This window comes from Hylaeus volcanicus, chromosome 5 (assembly GCF_026283585.1).
Source record: "Hylaeus volcanicus isolate JK05 chromosome 5, UHH_iyHylVolc1.0_haploid, whole genome shotgun sequence".
NCBI lineage: Eukaryota > Metazoa > Arthropoda > Insecta > Hymenoptera > Colletidae > Hylaeus > Hylaeus volcanicus.
This window is the reverse complement of record NC_071980.1, coordinates 26,479,471-26,502,196: the sequence shown is the minus strand read 5'-3', so window position 1 is coordinate 26,502,196 and position 22,726 is coordinate 26,479,471. Positions and strand designations below refer to the sequence as shown.

The 22,726-nt window shown below is 45.4% G+C and overlaps 1 protein-coding gene and 1 long non-coding RNA gene across 2 annotated transcripts in view; one reads left to right on the top strand and one right to left on the bottom strand.

Moving 5' to 3' along the window:
• Positions 1-22,726, top strand: part of LOC128877245 (uncharacterized) — a 77,443-nt gene that overhangs the window by 15,319 nt on the left and 39,398 nt on the right. The window lies entirely within an intron of this gene.
• LOC128877261 (uncharacterized) overlaps positions 1-22,726 on the bottom strand; it is an 85,581-nt gene that overhangs the window by 41,250 nt on the left and 21,605 nt on the right. Inside the window, exon 2 of the long non-coding RNA XR_008457223.1 lies at positions 17,170-17,408. This is a non-coding gene — a long non-coding RNA (uncharacterized LOC128877261). The remainder of the gene's footprint in view (positions 1-17,169; positions 17,409-22,726) is intronic.

The following is a 22,726-nucleotide window of genomic DNA, read 5'->3' as shown; positions in this document are numbered from 1 at the left end:
TCTTGTTTGAGATTACCAAATAAAAAAAGTTGGATGAAGTACCTCGAGTGCCGCGATTCTTGTACCTCGTCGTTCCATTCATCCAACGGAAATTGTAAGAGTTATTTCACTTTTCAAACTCTCCGCCGTATTTCCGCCCGAAGCGACAAGTCCGAGAAGGTATAAAGCGCTCAGCGTGTGCTTCGGTACAAGTATAATGGCCGAGACGAACGAACCGGAGATTCGTCTAATTTCGTTATAATTTAGAGGAAGAATATTTTCTCGTGGACGGGCGGCCATTCGTTTGCTCCCAAACAGGAAATCCTGACACCGCGGAACTCGCGCGCATTCCACCCCCTCCTCGCCTCTCCGCGTACAGCGTAAAATGTACACTAGCATAATAGCCGCGTTGGCGTTCACCGCGGACTTACGATTCCGCTCGTGGCTGTGAAATATCAAGGAATTCCGCCGCCAGATTCCGACGAATTACTTACGGCCCGTTGCGTTTCAAACGCGTGCCACCTCGCTTCGTCGAGCCATTGTTTCCTGCTGAATCCCACCGAAAGACAACGTCGGCGGTGCATCGTTTTCTGCGCCCGCTAAATAATTATTATTACGCGGTTTGCACGTCGACCCACAATCGAGACCAGGCGAAGAGTTACCGAAACTTGAGAAAGGAAATTCTTCGCCGATTCCCTACGGTAGAATGAAATTTTTATTTTTACTGAACAGAATGTAAGCGGGTCTAAAAAAGTAACGCGCTCGCGTATGGACAATATTCGATCACGCGCAGCGTAAAATCCGTAGAGCGCGTGATCCGTCAGTTAACGGAACGCTCGATCGTCGATCGTTTCGAGACGAATTCGAACCGGCGGTAATGCAAGTCCATCGGATTTGGTTGGTTTGATTCATTTACAGGGATCGTTGCAGTTGACGGGCTGACATTTTCATACGCGAAACGCTCGCAACAAACGGCGAGCTCGAAGCGTTGGACGCTCAAAAATCCAATAATGTCGCGTCGATTGATGTTTCCAATTGTTGCTGTTAACGATAAAGCTGTACAAGATAAGCGAGGAATTATGATGCATTCCAAAAATCGCGCGATACCTTGAAATGAAATAGTAAAATGAAACAAAAAATTTCGAACATTGTTTCGTTTTGCAAAAAAAAAAAAAATCGATTTCGAATGTTTGTAAAGTACGTGCACTATCGAGTATGAACAATATGTCTGTGGCACGAGTAATGTTTCGATTCATATGTTTTAGAATCGAAGATAGACGAAAATTTATGATTCTCATTCGTTCTAGAGGTGCCTGTCGGACGCTCCGCATTGGACGTCTGACCAAGCACTGGTCGATTCCACTTGCAGTGTTCACTAGGGAGTTTCTACCGATGGAACTGAATGCACTGGGCGATTAACGCGACGTGATGCAAAGGTAGAAGTCATAAAGTGGCAAGAAGTCGGAAACACGGTCTTGAAAAACCAAACTATCTTATTCAAAGTATGGTCGAGCATTACGTTGCCTTTACCACGATACTGGCTTCTCATCTTCCTAGTCAGACGCTTGTCTGCTTCCTCGTTGCCAGACGATCTACTGCTCCGTTTTGGCATAGCGCCCTTCCAGCTCACTTAAAATCAAACATATACTGCTTTCCTCACGGTCAAACACTTTAGTGCCACGTTCTCTGTTACACGTCACTGTTTCCACGGTCAGACATTCGGCGTAACGCTCGCACCATCAACTATTTCAAGGCTTCGTTCCGGACACTCTACCCTTTGTTGACGGACATCCGTCCGAAGACTAATCTGCGATTAAAGGATTTTCGCACTAGCATGGTATAATATTAATAAGGGCAGGGGAGGTGTTTTCTACGAGAGACGAGGGCTTATGTTGTATTTGCACATCGGGGACACGATTAAAGTGGAACGGCTCGAGGACAGCATCCAACGAGGCTGTGAAAAGTATCGAGGCACTAGCGACGCCACAAAGGGCGTTACAGACGATGGCGCATAATCGGATTACGCTCGTAATCAGGAATCAAGCGTCGATCGATCACTCGAGAGGGTTCAGCTCGCGATAAACGTAGCTTCCGCTCGGCAGGACGAAGCTGCTACGGAATCAAGAGACACGGTCGCGCACAGGTCCTCGAAATCCCCCTCGAGTGACTCGCCGTACGTGAGCGGGATAAAGAATAGGACTCGTTTAGGCCACACGTGGCTCGCGGCTAGGCAGCCCGTGAAATCTTATTAGCCGAAAAACGCGTCGCCCGCGGCCCGAACGAGGGATCCCGAGATAAGATAAGGCGCGATCGAGCGTGTCAAGGTGAACCACGAAGGCCACGGCACTGCACCCGCCATTGTTCTTCCGCGAGCAACTCGTCCATCTTAACAAGTTACGTACGTACGTCCAGAAAAATGAACAAATACTGACACGTTCGAGATTTCGATACCATTTCGGGAATCATTAGCGATGAAACGTTTAATCGCTTCGACCCTGTAACTCTGGTAGCGATAAAGTTCCTCCAATTTTATCTTAAACCTTGTACGTTTATTACGTCCAGGATTCTCCGGATTACGTTTAATAAATCATTAAGTGCTGCTACTTCTCCAATAACTCGGAATATATAGTTGGTCTCCTTTACATCTAAAGACGATGATAAACCCTTCGCTTCATTTCACAGACTCATCAGTATTCAAAACGTAGCCTTCGAAGGCATAATTTCTGACGAGATGTATGACAACTCGGGATAAAAAAAAAAAAGTCGATTTCTTTTTATTTTCTGGAAAGTTTAAACGCTGTAGAGATGTTTCATTGTTCTCGTTACGTTCCGACTGTCTCTCCGTAGGAAAAGAATTTTCAATTTTCGGCCACTAGATACGATACCGTCCCGTTAAGGCTAAACTCGAGGATCTGGAGACGCGCGAACAATTACACCAGGCGATGCCCAACGTGGCTTTCGAGGTTCACCGAGAAAGTTTGCAAGCTCTTTGCAAAGTTTCGCGATGCCACCGGAGGTTGGGGCCTCCGAAAACTGCTGAATACTTGTCGGAGCTCTCACTTCTACGTCAGGCAACTTGTCTCACGGGTTGCGAGCACTTCCGTTTATTTACGTGGCTGGCAAGAGTTTTATTCGACAATGATTTCATATGAATTGCGAACGTTCGCGCGTTCGCAGCGGCAAAGAGAAATTTTGGAACAACTCTGTACTCGAGAAGCGAGGACTTTTAACGACTTTTGAGAAAGTCGCACTTTAGTCGCTAGATCGCTTCGCGTACTGTATACGAAAAATATGTGGTTTTAGAGCATTGCTTTCGAGAGTCACTTTTGATCGGTGGTCTAGGTAAACGTCTATTTTGCCTGTGGGATAATCCGGGCCATTTCGCATGAAAGCAGTTTTATCGAGCGTTACCTGGCAGAGCTTTGCTCGCATCCAGCACGACTGGCCAGATAGAAATCGTCGCAGACGTTCGCGTTGATCCATCGAATCACGAATAAACATTGGCTGTCACAATATTAGCCCGTGGGAATATCGTTGGTCGCATATCATCCTTGACATCGCTCGGAAGTCAACGGAATCCGGATTACGGACGGGATAGACGTTGACGGTGAATCGAAACTGTTCCACTATCCCGCTGCTCGCGCGTAACGTCTGTCATTAGTGACAGATAGGTATGACCCAAACAAATACATCGTAAAATAATGTCTTCTTGCTTTACACTTATGTAAAATGTAAATGAATGTTATCCACGCTACCAGAGGATCCATAGAAGCTAGTCGTGCGAGATGCACTTAACGAAGATAGTCTTCCAACGTGACTGGCCGCGCAGTGGACAAAGTTACCAAATACGGACCAAAGTCGCCCGCTCGCGGTAACAGCGCTCCCGAACAATTTTCGCGAGCAAATATCACGTTGTCTGGTGCGACGTGTTCCCCGAGGCTCGCCGCGAATTAAGAACACACCGTGGCGGGAAAGAAGGCAAACAAATACGATGAAGCGTCTCCGCTGGAAAGCTGCCCGAAACAACTGCTACGGAACACGAGGCACAGTCGTTATTTACACGTGCAAGTTTGGGCTGGGTCTCGAAGGAAGCAGGAAGATAACCGGTGCCGGTCGTCGCGAGGTTATAAGCGTTTCGAGATGTTCGGTGTAGCGTGGTCGAGCGCTGAAACTTTAATTTGCTCATGCGTTTGGTCTAATCGCGATTGTCTGTTTTACTATCTGTGGGGATTAATAATAGAGAAGTTTCGAGGATTTTTCAAAGTCCAGCGACGAGTTTTGGAAAAAGTAACGAGGTTTGGATGGAACTCGGAGTGTTCCGTGGCAGAGAAATTGAGAGATACAAATAAATCGAAAATGTGGAATATAAAATTTTCCCGTATGCCATCTTCGTTACTCGTGGGAATCGATTTTGAATATTCGTCGGGTATGTATGCGATGCGAATCAGCTTGGCTCACGTGTCTGTCCATTACACGTCGTTTCTACTTGTGTCTGTGTTTGAAGATGCTGACAGTTGTATGATATTACTTGTCTTGACTGTTTCGAACTAGTTACAAGATGGCAAGATTGACAGAATGCAGATAATAACATACCAGCGGTGATGTTGAGAAACCCAAGTAGAAATAACCAGTAACGTTCAGACACCGTAGTCAAGTCCAACTCGATCGCACGACTCCTACGTAAATGCTCAAAATTAATTGTTGTATATATTTATAACGCTTCGTTTTTTGAAATACTAACATGTACATATAACCCATGACCACAAGTGTATTTGGTGGAGACAGTTTAAATGCGAGAGAAAGGGGAAAATTGTCGCGAATTTTGACATAGACGGTTCCCTGGCAAGCTGGATGTCGCGTCAGGGCATTATCCGCAAACATCCTTTCCTCTCTGGACCTTAAATCCTTTCCACTCGGTCGCGTTTGCCCAAGTAGGTTAGCAAGATAAGTCGGGACGTCTACAAGACGACGTGGACTCTGGGTCAGAGTCATCTTGTCCGCAGTATCTGGGATATAACCTTTCAACGGAGAATAGCGTTCTAATCTGCTGTAAACACGGGGCTGGAGTCCTCTTAAATGTAGCACACGCTCGCTTGCATTCTGACTAACGGATAAGGGGCAATGGGAGGGTCGAAAATTTGCGAAATGCTCGCGCCACTCGGCTGGATTAGTCGGTAGGCGATCCCGTAAACGTCAGACCATGAATGTCCGGTACTCCATGCCTCAAACCACGCAGCTTACATTGCGCGGATAAAACGCATCACGAGAAACACGGGATGGTGAAATGACCGATAAGGGTGGCTCGAATGCACTCGCGTGAAAGCTGCTGAGTCGCGTGAAATAATTCCCTCCCTAGGAAGGGTTAAGTGTCTGCAAAGCTGGAGGTATTTTTGTCATATAATGAGAGCCCTACGTTGGTGTGTATCGTCGCGTAATGTGAAATTGCGGAATTTCATGCCGGAGAACGCGAGGTCGTGGATTTCACTGGAGTAGCTCCATACGCGTATGATATTCGCAAATCTTGAAGGGGAATTAAGTTTTTAGTTGTTAAACGAATTTTCAAATACACGAATTTTCAAATACACGAATACATTCAATTCTATGCGGTTAGAATTGGAATCGAAGATGCAGTTTACAAACATTACGTTCGGTGAACCGCTTTTGTTACGCGCCAAGTATCGAACAGGTGTAATGACATTTGGGATCGTAGGTACTAATTCTGCGATTATGGTAATCCGATACCAATATGACGCTCGTTACGGCTTTCACCTCGGAATGCATTTTGTGGAAGCTGCAGTAAGATAATAGTTAAATACTTTTATTTATTCTTTCACCTCGATGCTTTTCTGTCTTATCACCTTAATGCTGAACCCTCGTCTCGTCGTGCGTAGAGAGAGAAATTGCAATCCTATTAACGGCATCTCTAGCTTCCACGAATGACCATCGAATTATCGGAACCCGTCTACCTTACAGACAGACTGTTTCATTGAATCAGACGCGCGCTGTCTCGCATTCTGGTTGGTCTGCGCTTTTGAAATTCAATGGAGACCGGCGTCGCATCTGTCGCGTTTTTTTCTTTCATTTTCGTGGACCTTGTTGTACGCCCTTTTCGGTGGAACCCGTAGGCGAGCAGCTGCGAAGCAGAGGTCGATTTGGCCACGACCAAATTGCTAATTATCGAAACGCGTCGAGTATTATTAACCAACTATTTGCGCGCTGCTCTCCGTATCGATTCGCCATGAATTTTATACGGACCCAGCTTCCGCCCGCGGCACATGACATTTTTATTTATTTCATTCTGCGCTGTGGGCTTCTTGTGCGCCACAAAATGAAAACGTACATATTCGATCAGAACGGATGTAGAAATTGGGCGCGAAATACGTCACGGCTCGTTTCGCGACTGAATAGTGGTAGCAGAGTGCTGGTATCGGCGGGGTGCTTTCCGGATATTCATAATTTATGTGCAGTTGCCGTGGAATTAACGCGGAACACAACGCGCGCGCTTCACGAGGTAGAGGAGTTCGTTATTTACTAAAACAAGCGCAACATTGCCGATGCATTTTAATTGAGAATTTATCCAAGGAAAAAGTACGCGTAGACTGGACGTGCTTGTTAATGGAATTAGCCGTAAGTGAATGTAACGTTTCTTTGCCCTTGTGTCTAGATTCAGTTACTTTTTGTTTTGCAACCCACATCGACATGTGCAATTTTTTTGCTTATAGTTCTCGGGAAATACAGCGTGGATCATATGGGTCACGTTGAAAATTCCTGCGTTAGGCGACGAGTTGCAATTTCGTCCGACACCGTACAAAAAGACGAAGATTGAATAAAGTGTACCAGAAAAGCGCGCCGATCGAGAGTATACAAAAGCGGATTACTGGCCAAGTTTCCAAGAAACAATACGTACAATCCAAGCGACGCTGATAAAGGAGAAGTTGCAAACTTTTTGCCAAGTAGCCAGCACCTACACACGAATCGGATTTACGTGCATGCCGTCGCTCGATCTTTCGCGTGCCGAACAATTCGCTCTCTCCATCGTTGAACAACGAACTTTCGAACTACCGTAATCGAACACCTTACCGAGAGCTGATACGCGAGTCTTCACTCGCTTATCGCGAAGTTGGATCGCTCGGGAGCTCATCCTCGGAGCTGTTACGGCAAAATAAAGTCAACGCGACGGGAATTGCCCCGCCAAGTTTCACGCTGGCAATTTCTGACTGGGCTGTGAAATATTGCGTAAGCCTCGCCCTGTAATTAACTTCTCAATTACGCCCTCTGAATTAACGAGGGTCATCCGTATTCGTACTAGAAGAAAAATTCACGGATAGCGTCGAACCACCGCGGTGGTCTTCCCGGAAACTTTATTCCGTAAACTTACGGTGTTTCGTCCCGGATCCGCTAAAGGACTCATTAGTAAGGCTTTTCTAGCGGGCCTCGCCTTAGATGCGCGTTCCACTTGGAAACTGTTTCCTACAAGAGCAAACTTTAGATCAGACTCAGCAGTAACACGGATCCGCAATCCAATGGTTGAGTTGCTAATCAAGCGGCAATGTTCAAGTTATGTATATAATCCGATCAAAGTTTTCAACCTTTCCAAATTAATTAAATACATTTAAATGGTTTTCCGATTAATACCGAAGAATACCTGTTTGGGATCCTGATTGCTAGATGTTTACGATAATTAATCCGCCATTGTGCACATCGACGCGACGAGCACGCGAACACGAAAGTACGTCTAACGCAAAGCGTAAAATGACAATGACGAGCTGGAACAACAAAAGAGAGATAACGTTTCCCGTAAAAGTTAGTCGGTAACATCGTGAACAAGAGCATGCCGTTCAAAAAAAAAAAAAAAAAAAAAAAATGAAGGCGTTCCATGGTCCATTAATCGCGCTTGAAACTCTTCACCGCGGTAACAAAGGAGCTTTATCGCATCAGCTTGAAACACCCCTGTCGTTATTACCGCGCAGACACTTCTGACACGGAATACCGACTGGACGGATAACGCGTTGTTAGAAACGAGTTCCCTTTTAAATCCTAGTTGACTGCATCCACTTTAATACGGCCAAGGCGTGTTTGCTGCAATTTTTACGTACAATCGACAGTACCCTGTGGATTTAGCGGAATCGTCGCAGCCACTGGACTCGTAGTTATTTTTCACCGTTGGTTCTGGTTCGGGACTTCAAATGGCTTATCGAAACGCTGCAGAGGTTTGCACGGACTTTTTCAGACTAGTCACTCCAGTACACTCTAGTAGACTCGAGAGACACATTGCAGGAGTACAAACGTTTAGATAGAACCGAACAATGTCGAAAGGCTGGTCCCAACGATGATTCTCTCTGTCGTCACCGCGTGGTAGAAAGTGATTAAAAATATACAATAATAGTTCTGTCAAGTTCGACTTCGTAGAGAAATATGAACGAAAAATTGTAGGGATCTATAAGTTTTTATTTTTACGCAAAATGTTCGAGACTCGTTAAAAGTTTCATGATTCGCCAAGACTTCAAGATCGATCAAGAGTTTCGAGACATTGTGGTATAAAATAATGTTCGAGGAGATTCGAAACATCCAAGACTGTAAAGTTTCGAATCTCCTTCAAGATACAGATTCGAACTAGCACCGCTACTCGTTAAGGCTGACTAGAACGTCTGACCAGTTCGCGCTACTTCTACTTACTCTTACATCTGCGAACGTTACGAGTTTCATTCGAACCAGTTAAAAAGACGACCCATTTAAAAATAACCCGCCTAATAACAGACACGACACTAACATTAGGCTTTATAGTCAGGCCCGATAGGCGGAGACAGAAAAGCAGTGAATTTTAAAAGGCGAAAGATTGAAACGCATTCCCCGGGAGATTATGGGCGCAACTCGCCCGTTTCAACGTAACTGCCAAAATTGCTGGGCCACAGGACGCCGTGCAGCTTGTTCGTTAATTAGCGGCACGGAACCCGCGTTGCTCCGTTGAAACTTCGTACGAAACTTTGCGTATTCTCTCAAGACAGGACGCGATACGTCTCGCTGGTATTGCTTTCCTGATAAGGCGCCGTTCTTGTTTTAACGTCACGGAGACGCTGGAACAGCTGGTACGGCAACTTCGCAATTCCTGCTCGCGCGCAGAATCGCGCGAATTTACGATATCGTGTAAAAATTCTAATGCCTCGAACCGAATGCAGAGCGACGAAACACGAACGAGTCGACGCGTCTCATCCGAACGGTTTATTGCCTCACGTACGCAACAAATTCTATTTTAATAGGGACTGTCGAGCGCTGACAATTTCCAGAGTTCCCCCTTTCTCCCTCGAACCGGCGCGGCGGTAACGCGATTTACAGCTCGTGAAACGTTCCTCGGCGTACAAAGGTTCGAGAGACGAGACCTCTGCGAATGCACGGGGTGGCTCGAAGGAACGACACTCGAAACGCGAAGTTTCGTTTCATTGTTCTTACTAATCTCCTTAACCTTGCCTTTCGTTCAAATATCTCGTATCGTACACGACAGAGCAGAAAAGAATTTTCGCGATTCACTCAGAAGTTGAAGCTTTAAAATCTTTTGAACATCCTTGTCCCGTTGAGAATCCCTGGGCTACAATAGTTCGCGCGAGATCCTCTAACGTCCTCAAACTTCTCTGTCAACATGTCGTAATAACTCTAACACAGTGCATCGGCTCGTTTCGTATTCAAACAGTAGTGAGGTGGCGGGTTCAACAATCGCGAAAGATGATGCTCGAGCGTTTCGAGAGCAATCCGAATTGCCTGGAAGGCACACTCAGGAGAAAGTAGTTCGGCGCGCGTCACCTTCATCGTGCATTCAGAACCGAGTACTATATTTCGTCGGCATCGGCGGAAACTCGCTCTCTTCATCCTTCAGTTTTCGCTACGGCAGCCATCCTCGTCCCGGGGCCTTCTAGAGGTAGCAAAGTTGGTACATAATGCATGTCTCGTTAGATGGACCGCCTATGCCAGCGAAGCACGCGATGAATAAGAAGGCCGCGACGACAAGTCGACGAACGAGTTTTCTCTGGCTCCTCGGATTCTCAAACGGGCTGTATGCAGCGCTGCAACTCGAAAGAAGTAGTTCCGAGCCAAAGGGACTCGAGGACCAGTTGTTTAATTACCCGTGGTTGAATTTCTTCTTTCGTATATTGTAGGATATTCGCCAATGGTGCGACCATTGAAATCTTCTCAAAGGACCACCTCTTTTGGCCATGAGTGACAGAAGTATACTTGGGAAGACGTCGTTTTTCGATGAAAAATAACGTTACGAGAGATATTCTCTCTCCGAAAATTTATTGGCTGCTTTTTCGATACATGGAGTACGGACAACGTGGTCACGAGTCTCGAGAGTGGATTTCGCCACGCTGTCGAAACGCGCCAGGTACACGGTAATCAGTTGCGAGCGCGACGATAATAGGCCCTCGAGAATACCGCGTGATTGATGGATGGGAATACGCACGTGTTACCTGCCGGTGTGCCATTGCCACGCATAGGGGTTTGGGGATGGGCTTAATGCAAGCGCAGTCAAGGTGCGCGAGTAATTAATCGCTAGAAGCGGTACTTTTGCTGTCACGGAGTGGATCATCCACCAGAGCGATTGGGAAAGATATATTGCGGGAGCGGGAGTCGTTACCAGCTACAAGTTTAGTGACCTGACGTCGTGACGGACCGCTCTTACGGTAAATTTACAATCCGAGCCACAATTAGGTGAGCTAGGTAGTACGGGCGTGTATTCTCCGCGAGTACACTCACGCTCGCCCCTTGACGGAATAACGAGACGAAAGAAATCCTACCCCACTCCGGAAATAAGTTCTACAAATGCCTAAAGGAAATCTGATCCCGTAATTGTGGATCACGAGAAGATCGGAAACAGTGCGAGAGCATTTTAAATTGCATTCGAATAGCAAGATTTAGAGACAGCAGAACTCTGTTTTTTTTTACTTGTACCGTATTCCCTATAAAACAGCACTACTACAACATCGGGAAGCCTATTATTCAAACGTGGTACAATTTTCGCAGTAGGTTTCAATTTCGCGCAAGTTTTATATCCGCCGTGATTCCGTAACGGTCGAGCGAATTCATTTTCCCGGTGGTTTCTCGAGGCCCTTTAATTTTAAAAGATTCTTCCCTGTACCCACGAAGAGCAAGGAGACTGCGAGCCCGGTGGCTCATAAAACCGAGCGACAGAAAAGAGGCGGCGTAATGCGTGTGGTTTATTTAATAACCACACCCCACCAGCTGGCGCTCGTTCTATCATCGCCACGGTTACTTCTGACTTCCACTGAATTCTGCTTCCCCTACAGAGACCAGGACGATTTCAACTTCTCACGTCCGATATTTTTCACTCGACTCCCAGTTAGCAATTTGCAGATTTAATATCAGAGTAATCGAACCGACGCGACGACGACGTTACGTCCTATCGTCGCTGGCATTCATTCCCATCGTCCGAATTGTCCTTTAATTTCCTCCCATCCACGGTTCTCGGCAATTTTTCACCAGCCAAGGCGAAATAGAAGGTAAAGGCTACGTTCTCCGGGCACATTAAATCGACTTCTCGTTTGTTTCCTACTAGGATCCGCCTATTACGTATTCAACCGTCCATTACAGATTTCTCATTGTCCCCGCAAACGAGACGCCGTAAATACATCGCCACAGACACTCCCGCCAGCTAGCCTTTGGAATAATTTCGTATTTGCCGTTTCTCGATTTGCAACAGTGCAGACATTACGGTATATCGCGGTAATTACGTGTCGCGAATATGTATTCCGAAATTATTCCGCGACAGTCACGCGCCAATACGGTTAAGCCGAGTTTACACGCAACTGGGAAACTTTAGTAAAAGTGGCATCACCCGCGGTCTGTTACCACCTAGAACAACGCTACGGAATCGTGAAGTATGTTATGCTCCATCTAATGACCACTAGAATGTTTGTTCTTCGATGTTTCCATGATTAAAAATGGAAACATCTCTCTTCTCACTCTCGTTCCCTCTTGAAATAATTAAGTACTACGAGTACTCTAATTTTGTTTTCGCGGTAAAAGAAACATTTGGCCCTTTAGCTGGTTCTAGTGGCTCTATCTCTAGTCTCTGCAGCATCCTTTCAAGAAGCTTTTCTCGGTCGAAACATCTTTGCCTTGCTGGCGTTTGGTATTTTCTGCGCTTCGGAGCAATCCGTAATTCCCCTTGAGTTCCTCTTCCAGTAGCCAGCGGAAATCGGATTCAATATTTGTCCCATTGCTACATCGCCGCTTACGTCGTGGCTCTCGGCTCCAATCAGCTTGATGGATACCTTGGTATTCATTAAGCCTCCCTGCCACGAGGAGAGGGGATCCTAATCAGAATTAAAACACTGGCAAACACCAGGCGTTTGTTTACAGTTCCGTCTTTATGCAAATGAGCAAGCGATCAGAAATATCGGTACGCTTCTGTTACGTTTCGTCTAACGTTGGCTAAAGACTGGGGCTGAAAGTGATAGGACCATGTTTCGAGAGTTTCTATAATCTCTAAATTTTGAAACGGAAAATAGGTATCTCTCGAGCTAGAGTTTATTACAAATTAAACTGGATAGGAGAAAGAAAGTAAAGAATTGAGTAAATAATTCCAGGATCCCTAAGTTTTATTATATTAAATTTACATAAACTTGTTACTTTAATTACCGGTCTACTATACCATCAGACCGCCCATTCGCTCCGTTACGGTCATTCGCGCATTAGAAACGTTGCGGACAACCTCGTCATGGTTGGAATCGCACCGATGGTCATCGTGGGCACGATGACTGTGATAACGTCACCGAGACGGACGAACATTAGTCGGGACTTGCATCCGATTAACGCGAGCCGGTGTCTGCCGCTAACTGGCTACCGCATCAATGCGACACGCAATTCCCTCCAGAGGAAATGGAGACTCCTCTAAGCACAAATTGCATCTCAATTTGAGGGAGGATTCCAAGACGAGATGAGACTCGTAATCGAATCAGCCTTTACACGGTCCTTAACCATCGATACGTGCAATTACCAGTTTCTGCTGACGCAGAGACGCAACGATGGAGAAATGGTCAGTCAACGTTGCAGAGATTTTGAGTAAAAGGTGGTTTCTAGGAATCAATTCTTCGTATCTAGTTTAGTGGACACTTAGTAAAGAGATCTAAATTTCTCCAAAAAATGTTTTCCGTCCTATTTTCGTGGATTTTTCCCCCTTCAACGAATTTTCTATCGATTAAATATCGCTTAAATTGGTTAACGAAGAATATCGAATTCATTATCGTTTCAGAAACCATAGTGTATCGTTGAGCTCTTCAGCGGAGCACGCGATAGCGGTCAATCTCGTTCGATCTGGTGGTACGCGAGTCATTAACCTGTTCATATTGACCGCGGATATACGAGGAACGTGCTCTTCGATCGACGATGTTTGACATTATCAATGCCAATCAGCCGAGCGAATATACGAAGGCGATCATTCCGGCGTGAAATGCGTATTTCGTGAGACAACTTCGTTTTGGGTCGAACAGGATGGAAAGAAGAGCGAATTCGGGAATAACGAAATAGTGGGGAGGAAATTGGTTGCGCGAGTTCATTAAAAAGTTCATTATAAACCATGGCCAATTTCTCGCGTTTGATAACATTTTTCCATTTCGTCTCCCTCTCCCAGGGAAATTTAGTTATTGGTACGAATTCGCGGAAAGTTCGACGCTCAGGGAGCGAATATCCTTCATTGCTTAAGTTGATGGTAAACGGTTATCAAATTTTTGATAGTTTTTGCAACTACAATTTGTGATCCTATAAATCCCAAAAAATTACGGAAGTAAAATTTTCAGACATGTAAATTAAAATTCGGACGAATAGAAAATTGGAACGTTCCATACCACCCTTCATTTCTCCAAATTGCTGTTTCTATGAAATTGAGTCGATTCTCCGTGCACCTATCGAGACGTTTACCGCTAATATTTTTTCAGGCAACAGCTTGCCCAGCTTTCTATTATTATTCGAACCAGGGAACGAAGCCTGGCGCACAGACTGGTCGTGCACGTGCAAGAATTTGCATAGAACCAAATTGTATCGAGTCCTACTATAATTACCGCTCTTTTTAATTTCCAGAAATTTATAACTAAAAATCACTCACGAAATCAAATGATCTCGCCTTTTGTTTTCTTGTCTTTGAATTCGAATCCACAAACCTATAGACCTGAACAGGATATCCAGTTCCCCCTTTCCCGTCGTGGTGGAATTAATCATGCCATACGATCGGGTTAAGTTCCGTGAGATTACGCGAATAAATTGCGCGGGTAGACGGAAATGGGCAACAGATGCAGGTGGAAGACGAGGGAGACTAAATCGACGGGCATTAACGCGGCAAACTGTCGACTATTTTGACCTAATGCCGGCGTGATAAACGCGACAGGCTCCTTTTGTACCTCCTGTCACCGCTTTTTCTTGCCATTGTACCGACCGCCGACAATTTAAATTCACGTATCTCGGAGAAGTGGCGGAATAATAACCGGGATGGATGATGTTTTTAACCCTAGCGAGACGAAGAAAAAAAAATAAGCGTTTCTCTATAGGTTCGGAATAAAGATAAGAGGAAACGAGTGGACCCAGCCTTCGCGAGAGAAAATTCGTTCTAATTTTCAGCGATTTAGCATCGGATGCGCCCAGCGAGGATTAATCGGTTGGATCTGCCTGAAAAACGCGGCGACGAAGCGAAAGAGACGATCTTTCTGTTCCCCGGTCTCGTAAAAACGCGAAAGATTCTTTTTAGTACTGTTCGGTGAAAAATTTGTTGACTTATCTTAACGGGGCGCATCTTCGTTTTACCATGATAACGAAGAAAGAGGAGGAGGGAAATTTACTGCGCGAAGAACTTGCGAACAAGATGAAAACAAATCGCGAAACATGCATAGGCGCGTACTTATTTATAATAGAAAGGCTCTGTCGTTTCGGCCTTCTGAAATTCTTCTAATTTCGAAACTCGGCTTCTCTCTAAATAAAATGCAAATTCTATTGAACAATAGAGCGCCGATTGGTAATTCGCAATTCTTGCTCGTTACATCGCGCGAAGAGAGAGAAGGCTTCGGGGGAAATACCGAAGCAAATTCCAGGTACGGTAGTATCGATAAATGGGACAGTTCACACGTGTGATTCGCTGATGAGGACGGTACATCGCGTACGAATGCTTCCTGGAAGCTTGAGCACGACGAGATGAAGCCAGACCACAAAGCCCAAAATTTACGCTCGCGAGCGAGACTCTCGGTCGTTGGCCGAGCCGAGAACAGGAAATCGCAAACTCGGAATTTCCTGCGGAGACCGCTCGATCGCGGACAGAACCGACTTGGACGACGAATTTCGACAATGTCTCAAACGACGATCTCTCGTTCGCTGAGTTCGGGCCGTGAACGTGACTTGTTCGCTAATTGTGACACCAGGGACAGAATCCTCTTTAGAAATTATTCCTTTTTAACTGTCGATGAATTTCACCGTTAGAGTTGTCGTATAATTTTTGAATTTGTTGCGGAGAGTGTCGAAATTCGAAATGGCCCGCGGGCCTGACGTTGCGCGTTAACGGTTCAGAGGAAGCGACGATAAGAAAGCGTTGCAGACGGAACGCGGAGGCTTCAATCGGCCGTAAAGAGCGAGGGACGAGCCGAGGCCACGATGGAATGGCTTTAGGACCCTCGACCGGAAGTCCACGCCGAGCGTCCCGGTCATAAAAATAGAGTTGTCGCTGCTGGCGTCGTAATATTTCATGTCTGGATGGGAAAAAAGAAAACTAAGAAAAAAGGGAATTTCGCACGATCTAGAACAGTGGAAAGTACGATATACTATCGACGTAGGTCGACCACCGGTCCCTGGAACTATCGACCTCTCGATTTCCTACACCAATTCCGAGTACTTCCCCTTTGTGTCCCCTATTTCAAGGAGTACAGCGTTCCTGTAATCCCCTTTCTGTTCCACTCGCAATCTACTTCTCGTTCGCCGCGATGCGGTTCATAATCAATCGACAGATAAAATGAAATTGGCCGGGGTCGATGATCAATTTTCAAGTGAAAATGTTCAATTTCGATAACCTTATCTCGACTCTCGATTCCACGCTCTTGCTCGCCGTAGTTCCTCCGCGACCGCGCTTCACGTATCGCATTTACTCCTCCGCGTCTGACGCGTAACGATCCCTATCTACTTACTCAGCGGTAAGTTCAATATTGAAACAAGCCTGATTTACATAACGTGGATTATCGCGTGTTCGAGACGTATCCTGCGTCTCGCGAGTATTTGCCCGAGCTATCTTTGTTTCTTTCTCAGATACAGCAAGTCGTTGCATCACGCTTTGACTCGTAAAGAGAGTTACAATTTTAGACAACCATGGCTTCGTTTAGACTTATGGTAGTGTTGAGCTCCCGTCACGCCTGTGTGTTCCATTTCTCAGAGAGTTTCCTTTCTCTTGCCACATCTCTTAACTTTCGCTTCGCTAAACTTTCTTATTCTTTTACGAGTCTCGGTAGTGTTTTTTTTTTTTTAAGTCTATATCTCGAAAGCTCGTTCGGGCATGCAACCTGTATCGACCGGGGTAGACTCGAATGATGGACAGACATTCAAGAACAGCTTGAAATTTGTACCACGCGATAGGATTTGTATCGCATAATTGGATGGACACATTAATTTGCGCCACTCGACACGATTCCGGTGCTTTTGAATAATTCGCGAGGCAGAGTACACACGTCGAATACTCTCCGTAGACAATGACAGGGTGTACGTAATGGAATTATTTTAAATGTTTGCTCAATTCCGTACGAATACGGCCGTGCTCAATTTTTTTGACAATTTCTAATGACCGAAATATAGCAACGAAAGCCGACGCGATTTACATTCGATTAACCACGAACGTTTCGAATATATGGGGCGCACGCGAGCTTCGCATCCGTGTGCAACGGCGTCTAAGTAATGGAAACACGGTAGGATTCAGTTTCCTTGCCGTACTTGTACGAAATTACGGGAAACTCGGTGATACTGTTACTCATAATTTTGCAATAAGACGCTAGGGAAGCCTTTAAGTGGGCGCATCATTTACGGCTGCGCTGTTGAATGCGCCAGGGCTAAATCAAGCTTTAAGGAGGCAAGTTCCGGGAATTGATGTTACTGGGTTTGGCACTGAAGAGAGTGCATCCACCGGGGCTTTGGCGGGCTCAAACGAATGATTTATCATACCTGCTTGGCCCCGTGGACCGCTGGAGATCCCGTCTGAGACGGTGGACAGTGGGATCCCTTTTGTCGGGTATGTATCGCCTCGACGTTGGCCGGATGGATACGTAACTTCTCGCTGAGAGATTAATTTTCCGCTTCAATGGATACCGCTGCACCGAACCGACGCGATCGAAGACATCTAAATGATATCATCGTGCTCGAGCGGTGCACAGTACGACAAGGTGAATGTTCCGTTCAGCGATCTGTAACAACAAAACAACGTTGTATAATGTACAAGTAAGGGCACAGCTGCGTGTTCATAAATCCACGTAACTTAATGTATTTCTCTACGAAAGGTAGAAGTAATTCCATCAGGATAACAGAGAAAACGAAAACCGATTATCGCGGAGAACGCGTGGCAATAACCAACCAAGGCTGACTACTTGGGAACGTTTCCGTAAATTTAGCAAACATATTCAAGCCGGAAGTCCTGCAGACGCGAGCGAACTTGCTCATTCATCTCTGGGAGGATTATCCGGCTTATCGACCGGCACACTTCTTTTTCCTTCGTTTTACGATGAAACTTTATTGAGACGTAGGTATACTCCGATAATGCCGGATTCCATTATTCTTGGACCTCTAGGCAGGAACGTATTCTCGATTCAACCCCCGACACCCCTTCTATCGAGCGCTAAGGAGGGCTCGTTCGTCACCCGCCTTTACCATCGCCCTGTCGAAGACATTATTCGTCCACGAATCCATCGTTCCCACAATATTTGCATGAGTCTTAACCGTCGGAACGAGATTCATAAAGCTAGCGCCTTTATGGAAAGCGAATGCGTCTTTGCGAGTTCGCTCCCCCGCGTGCTCGAGAAACTTTCGAGCTTTACGAGGATTTCATTTGTTCGCCGAGAAGTCTCGGGGCTCGGAAGAAAGAGGAGAAAAGCGCTGCTTGCGTTCGCGGACTCGTGAAAGTCGGTTAATACTATCGGCTCGGATGGCGGTAATTCGGCGTCTTCTCGACTCAGCAAAGTCGATGGCGTAGGTGATTCATGTATTCGATTACCAGGCGGAGGAATTTGTCGACGACAGCAAATATTTGCTTAGCCGCGGGCGAAAAGTCTCCATTTTCGATAAGCGGGTAACGATAAGTCGTCCTGTCGCGATTATTAAAATTGCTCGAAATGGTGTAATACAGGAATAATTGTTTCTTGGTCAAATTTCGCTCATTCTTGCACAGCAGAACGTTTCGGCAAACTCGCCTAATGATCGTATTTGCGTGTGCGCATTAGGCGTGCATTAGTACGTTTGGCACGATCGCAAAACGCGATTCGCTATAAATAATCCAGGCTACTCACCGAAACACGATCGTAATAACCGCAAGACATTACCATAATTCTGATAAGCGAACAGTGACGCCTGCAATCGATGTTATTGTTTGCACGTTATTACCTAGACGTCAATTGCGGCGATCGCCGTTCAAAAGAACTCGTTCCCGATTCAATAAAAACTCTGCTTGGGAACGTCGCAATGATAATGTAATTTACTTCGTCTCGATATACCGGTAACGAAAAATATCGCGTACCACGGGTTCGTTGCATTAACTGTTATTGCTAGCAACTTTCGCCGCAGCTGTGTAATCCTGCTATTCAACGTTCTAGTCCCATAGGTGGCAAAATATTGTTCGAACGAGTAAACCAACGTACCCGAGGAATAATATCCAGATTTTTATTAAACAGATGCCGCAGGAAATAAATTTCCTCTACATCCGTATCGGAAATTATTCCGACGAAGGATCTAACGCAGCTTTCCAACGGAAAAGACGTTTCTCTTCGTCGCGCCGCAAGCACCGCACCGTTGAGCCAACGATTGTTCGATGGAAACGAAATATAAACGTTGCAGAAAGATATCTCTTTTGCTGACCTCTTCGCGTCGTGGAAGTTGGCTTGGAATCGCGTTTCCAATAAAAATTTATTTCACGAATAGGCGTGAAATAAAGTAATATGAAATATCGTTGGCCGGGAGGTTAAGCGGGGGGGTGCGCGTTGACGCGAAATTTACATGGAAATAAAACCGGGCATCGATCGGCGATGTTTGTTTATCGGTACGACGTCGACGTGGATTTCATTCCCCGACAAATGGGAATGAAATCGCGTGCGTTTTATCGTAACCGTTCGCCAAACTCGACTTTCACTCGCATAAATTTCTCGGCTGTATAACTTTACGAGCAAACGATAGATGTCCGTTCGCATATTCCGCGAAATACGAACCAGGGCCGGCGAAACTTTCGTTGGAAGAGCCCGATACGGCTGGGAAAACCGATGGTCCAATTCCGTTTCCAACACCGAATCGCCATTGTTGTGTCGCAAACCCTTAGTTTGAATGGGCGCATTTGTTAGCACTTAAAGGGTTATGCGCCAAGGCGCTGTACAAACTGAGGGTGTATTCGTGAATTTTGGGGCGATAGCGCTACGCGCCTAATTGAAAAGAATTTTCATATGTGACAAGCGTTTAATAAATATTTCTTATAACGCGGAAGAGGTGTTCTCCCTTGAAATTTTCAATGCGCTCGACGTAGGCGGGATACGCGTGACAATAAATAAACGCGTTGCTCCTTTTTTGCGCGGCACCAGAAAAATGAATTGATCGCCCGACGTGCTGAACGTTTCAGATAGCGGTTCGATTTTATAATTTTATTGTTTCGATTGGCATGTCTGTAACGCGATTTCACGCTACAGAGAACGTGAGTACCATACAGCTTGTTACGTGATCCATTTTACAAATATATTTCACAGAAACGTTTGCACAAGTTCACTTTTGATATCTGAAAACGTATTGATAAATTGTTTCTTTCTTCTTCAAGAGTATGTACGTATAATAAGCGATTGTCGGCGGTTCTTGTGCTAAATGAATCTAGCGAAACGCAGGGATTAGCCGAAACGTACCGTTAAGAAATTCAGAATTCAGCTGGAAAATGAAAACTCTGAAAATAGGAGGAGTAACCGCGTCGAGAATTAATTTTTTATTCTACACGGCGGAAATTGCACAGCACTCGTCGGCGCATTCGGCAGTGTTAAACGCTCGTGATGGCTGGGCCGTGAACGACTGTACTTTTAATCACGAATTTCGCTGTAACGGGTGAGAGAGAAATGGCACTCGGATGTTTTCCGAGTCTACGCCTGTCCAAAGCTACGCCTTGGGACAAGAAAGTCGGTCGCTTGCAGTGGCGCTCGGCTATGAGGACTTATCCCTTTTAGAAGTAACAGTTTAAGTTTGAAGGGTTTCCTCGGTGAAACGGAGAGTTTATTCACATACTGACGTTATACAGGTGAGCCTCTCTTTTTCTCTCTCTCTCCCGCTCTCCATCTTTCGGTCTTAAATGACGCGAGAATTTCGTTGGTTTTACGAGAACTTGCGAAACAATCCTGGACTCGAGTAACTGCACGATGGAACATCTGTAGCGTAACAATGGATTTGTTGGAGATGCTGCTGGCCTCGAAACAAAAATGAAAAGTAAGTCATCCGTCCGCGAGCCATGGTATTACTTGCGGACGTAATCGCGGGAAGAAAATATCCGTGGATAATGTATACGTGCACAGTGGAAAATCTCAGTTATTCGAAAGAATGGAGAGACAGGAACTGCGTCCGTCCCATTAAGACGACCTGTTTCGATAGAATCACAAATTCTTTCTTCGATGTTTTTGGCCAATTTGAAACCGCTCCTCCGCGAGTGAATTCCACGAATTCTCGGGCGCGAAATCCACGCGCGTAAACCCACGTAAAAGAAGTGGATAACGTAGAGGAAAAAAAAGACGGTGTCAGAGGCAATAAGTTATACCATGCCTCCGCCTACGAACGGACGAATGTGGTTCCAAAATTAACGCGCGCCAAATGGAACCTTGCAGGCACTCGGAGGCAGGAAAAGCAGCGCACCGACGAGAACAGGATGGAACACGAGGGAATCGTATATTTAGAACTCACATACCAGGCATTGTGAACGATCTCGGTCACGGAGTCGAGCGTGTCGAGGTCCGAGCAATTTCTACCCTGCGATTGGGGAGTCTAGGCCGAAACGAAAAGGGGTACGTTGCAATACCTTCCCACGATTTAAAAATTTCCAAACGAATCACGCTAAAAACCAAACATTTAGCTCTCAGTTATTTAAAAACATTTGCTCTGAAATCCCGACACTTATATTTCTCGAAAGGCTGCTATCGACAGCCATGGAACACAGGAAACGCAAGCTTTTATTTTTCGAACCGATTTCAAAAAGCTACAAGCTAACGAGTACCGTTTTACAGTATTGGGTATTTCGGTTTTTTTCCACTATTCTCTGAAAAAATTATGAGGTCAACCATAGTCGTGGAAAACAAACGCTGTGATCGAAATTGCAATTTCAATTGCAACTTCATTTAATTTCTGGCGAACTGAGTGGAGTTACGTCGCGAACATTAATCGGTATCCACGAGACAGAATGGACGCAATGAAATTAATAAATTACAAATAGCTGTCGCGACATTTATTTTAATCCATTATGCGACAAAGGAGAAAATACATAACGATGTCAAAGTAACATCGACAACTACGCGGATATAAAATGTCAATATAATCGTAATTACTTCATCGTAAGGACAATATTACAGTGTATGAAATTTTTATATCGCGTTAATTAAATAGCCAAAATCTACATTATTAGCAATGGTTACCTACCGATCGAGTCAACTACGGGCCCAAGCAAATACCGATTACTTGAATCGACACGAAAGATTGACCACTAATTCATTTGCAAATCGTATACGATGACAAACGATCAGCCATTTTAATCCTAATCACCTCCATTGATTAAACTTCAAATCTGCGGAGAGTTCGGTCGCCTGGCCAGTACGTGGTTGGATGGAAAATTTATTTACTATCGAATATCGCACGATGTTTAATTGAAAAGGTATACCGTTTGTCGAGTAAATCCATCGTGGTGCTAACCGACGCTTTGTGTACGAGAAACTGTTTACTTATCAAATAAACGGCGCAACAACGCAATTCGCGTAACGTTTGGCGTTGTTACCGGTGCTTTTCAATAGCACGCGAGATGATTCGAGACGTGTTGCTAAACGCGTAACCGCGCTCGCTAAGTACTCGCAAACAACCGTGGGGTCCATTAAATTTACGTGGAAGATATTGTAGCGAGAGCGTTGCTGCCAACTAAGCCTCTCTCCTCTTCCAAACTGCACTTATCTCTTCAGAGCCACCCTTGTCCATTGCTCCCGCCCTCTTTCTCCCTCTTCGAAGACGAATTCGTTACCGCAAAACCGTACTTGGTTAAGTGAATCGTGGTTCGCGTTACAAAGTTTGCGCGCGTTGTTCTCCTGTTTCCCAAGACGCTACAGCGATGTAATAGACGTCCTATGCAAATGATTGAAAATCGGGGAAAACAACTCTCTCGCATGCAGTTCCAAGCGCCGAAACTCTGCGCAATTGCGTTGTTGGGTGTAGGAAGTTCGAATACGAAGGATCACTACGCTAATGTAAAATAATAAATTGAATCTGTGGAACAATGGTACATCATTGTACTATAAAATCAGGT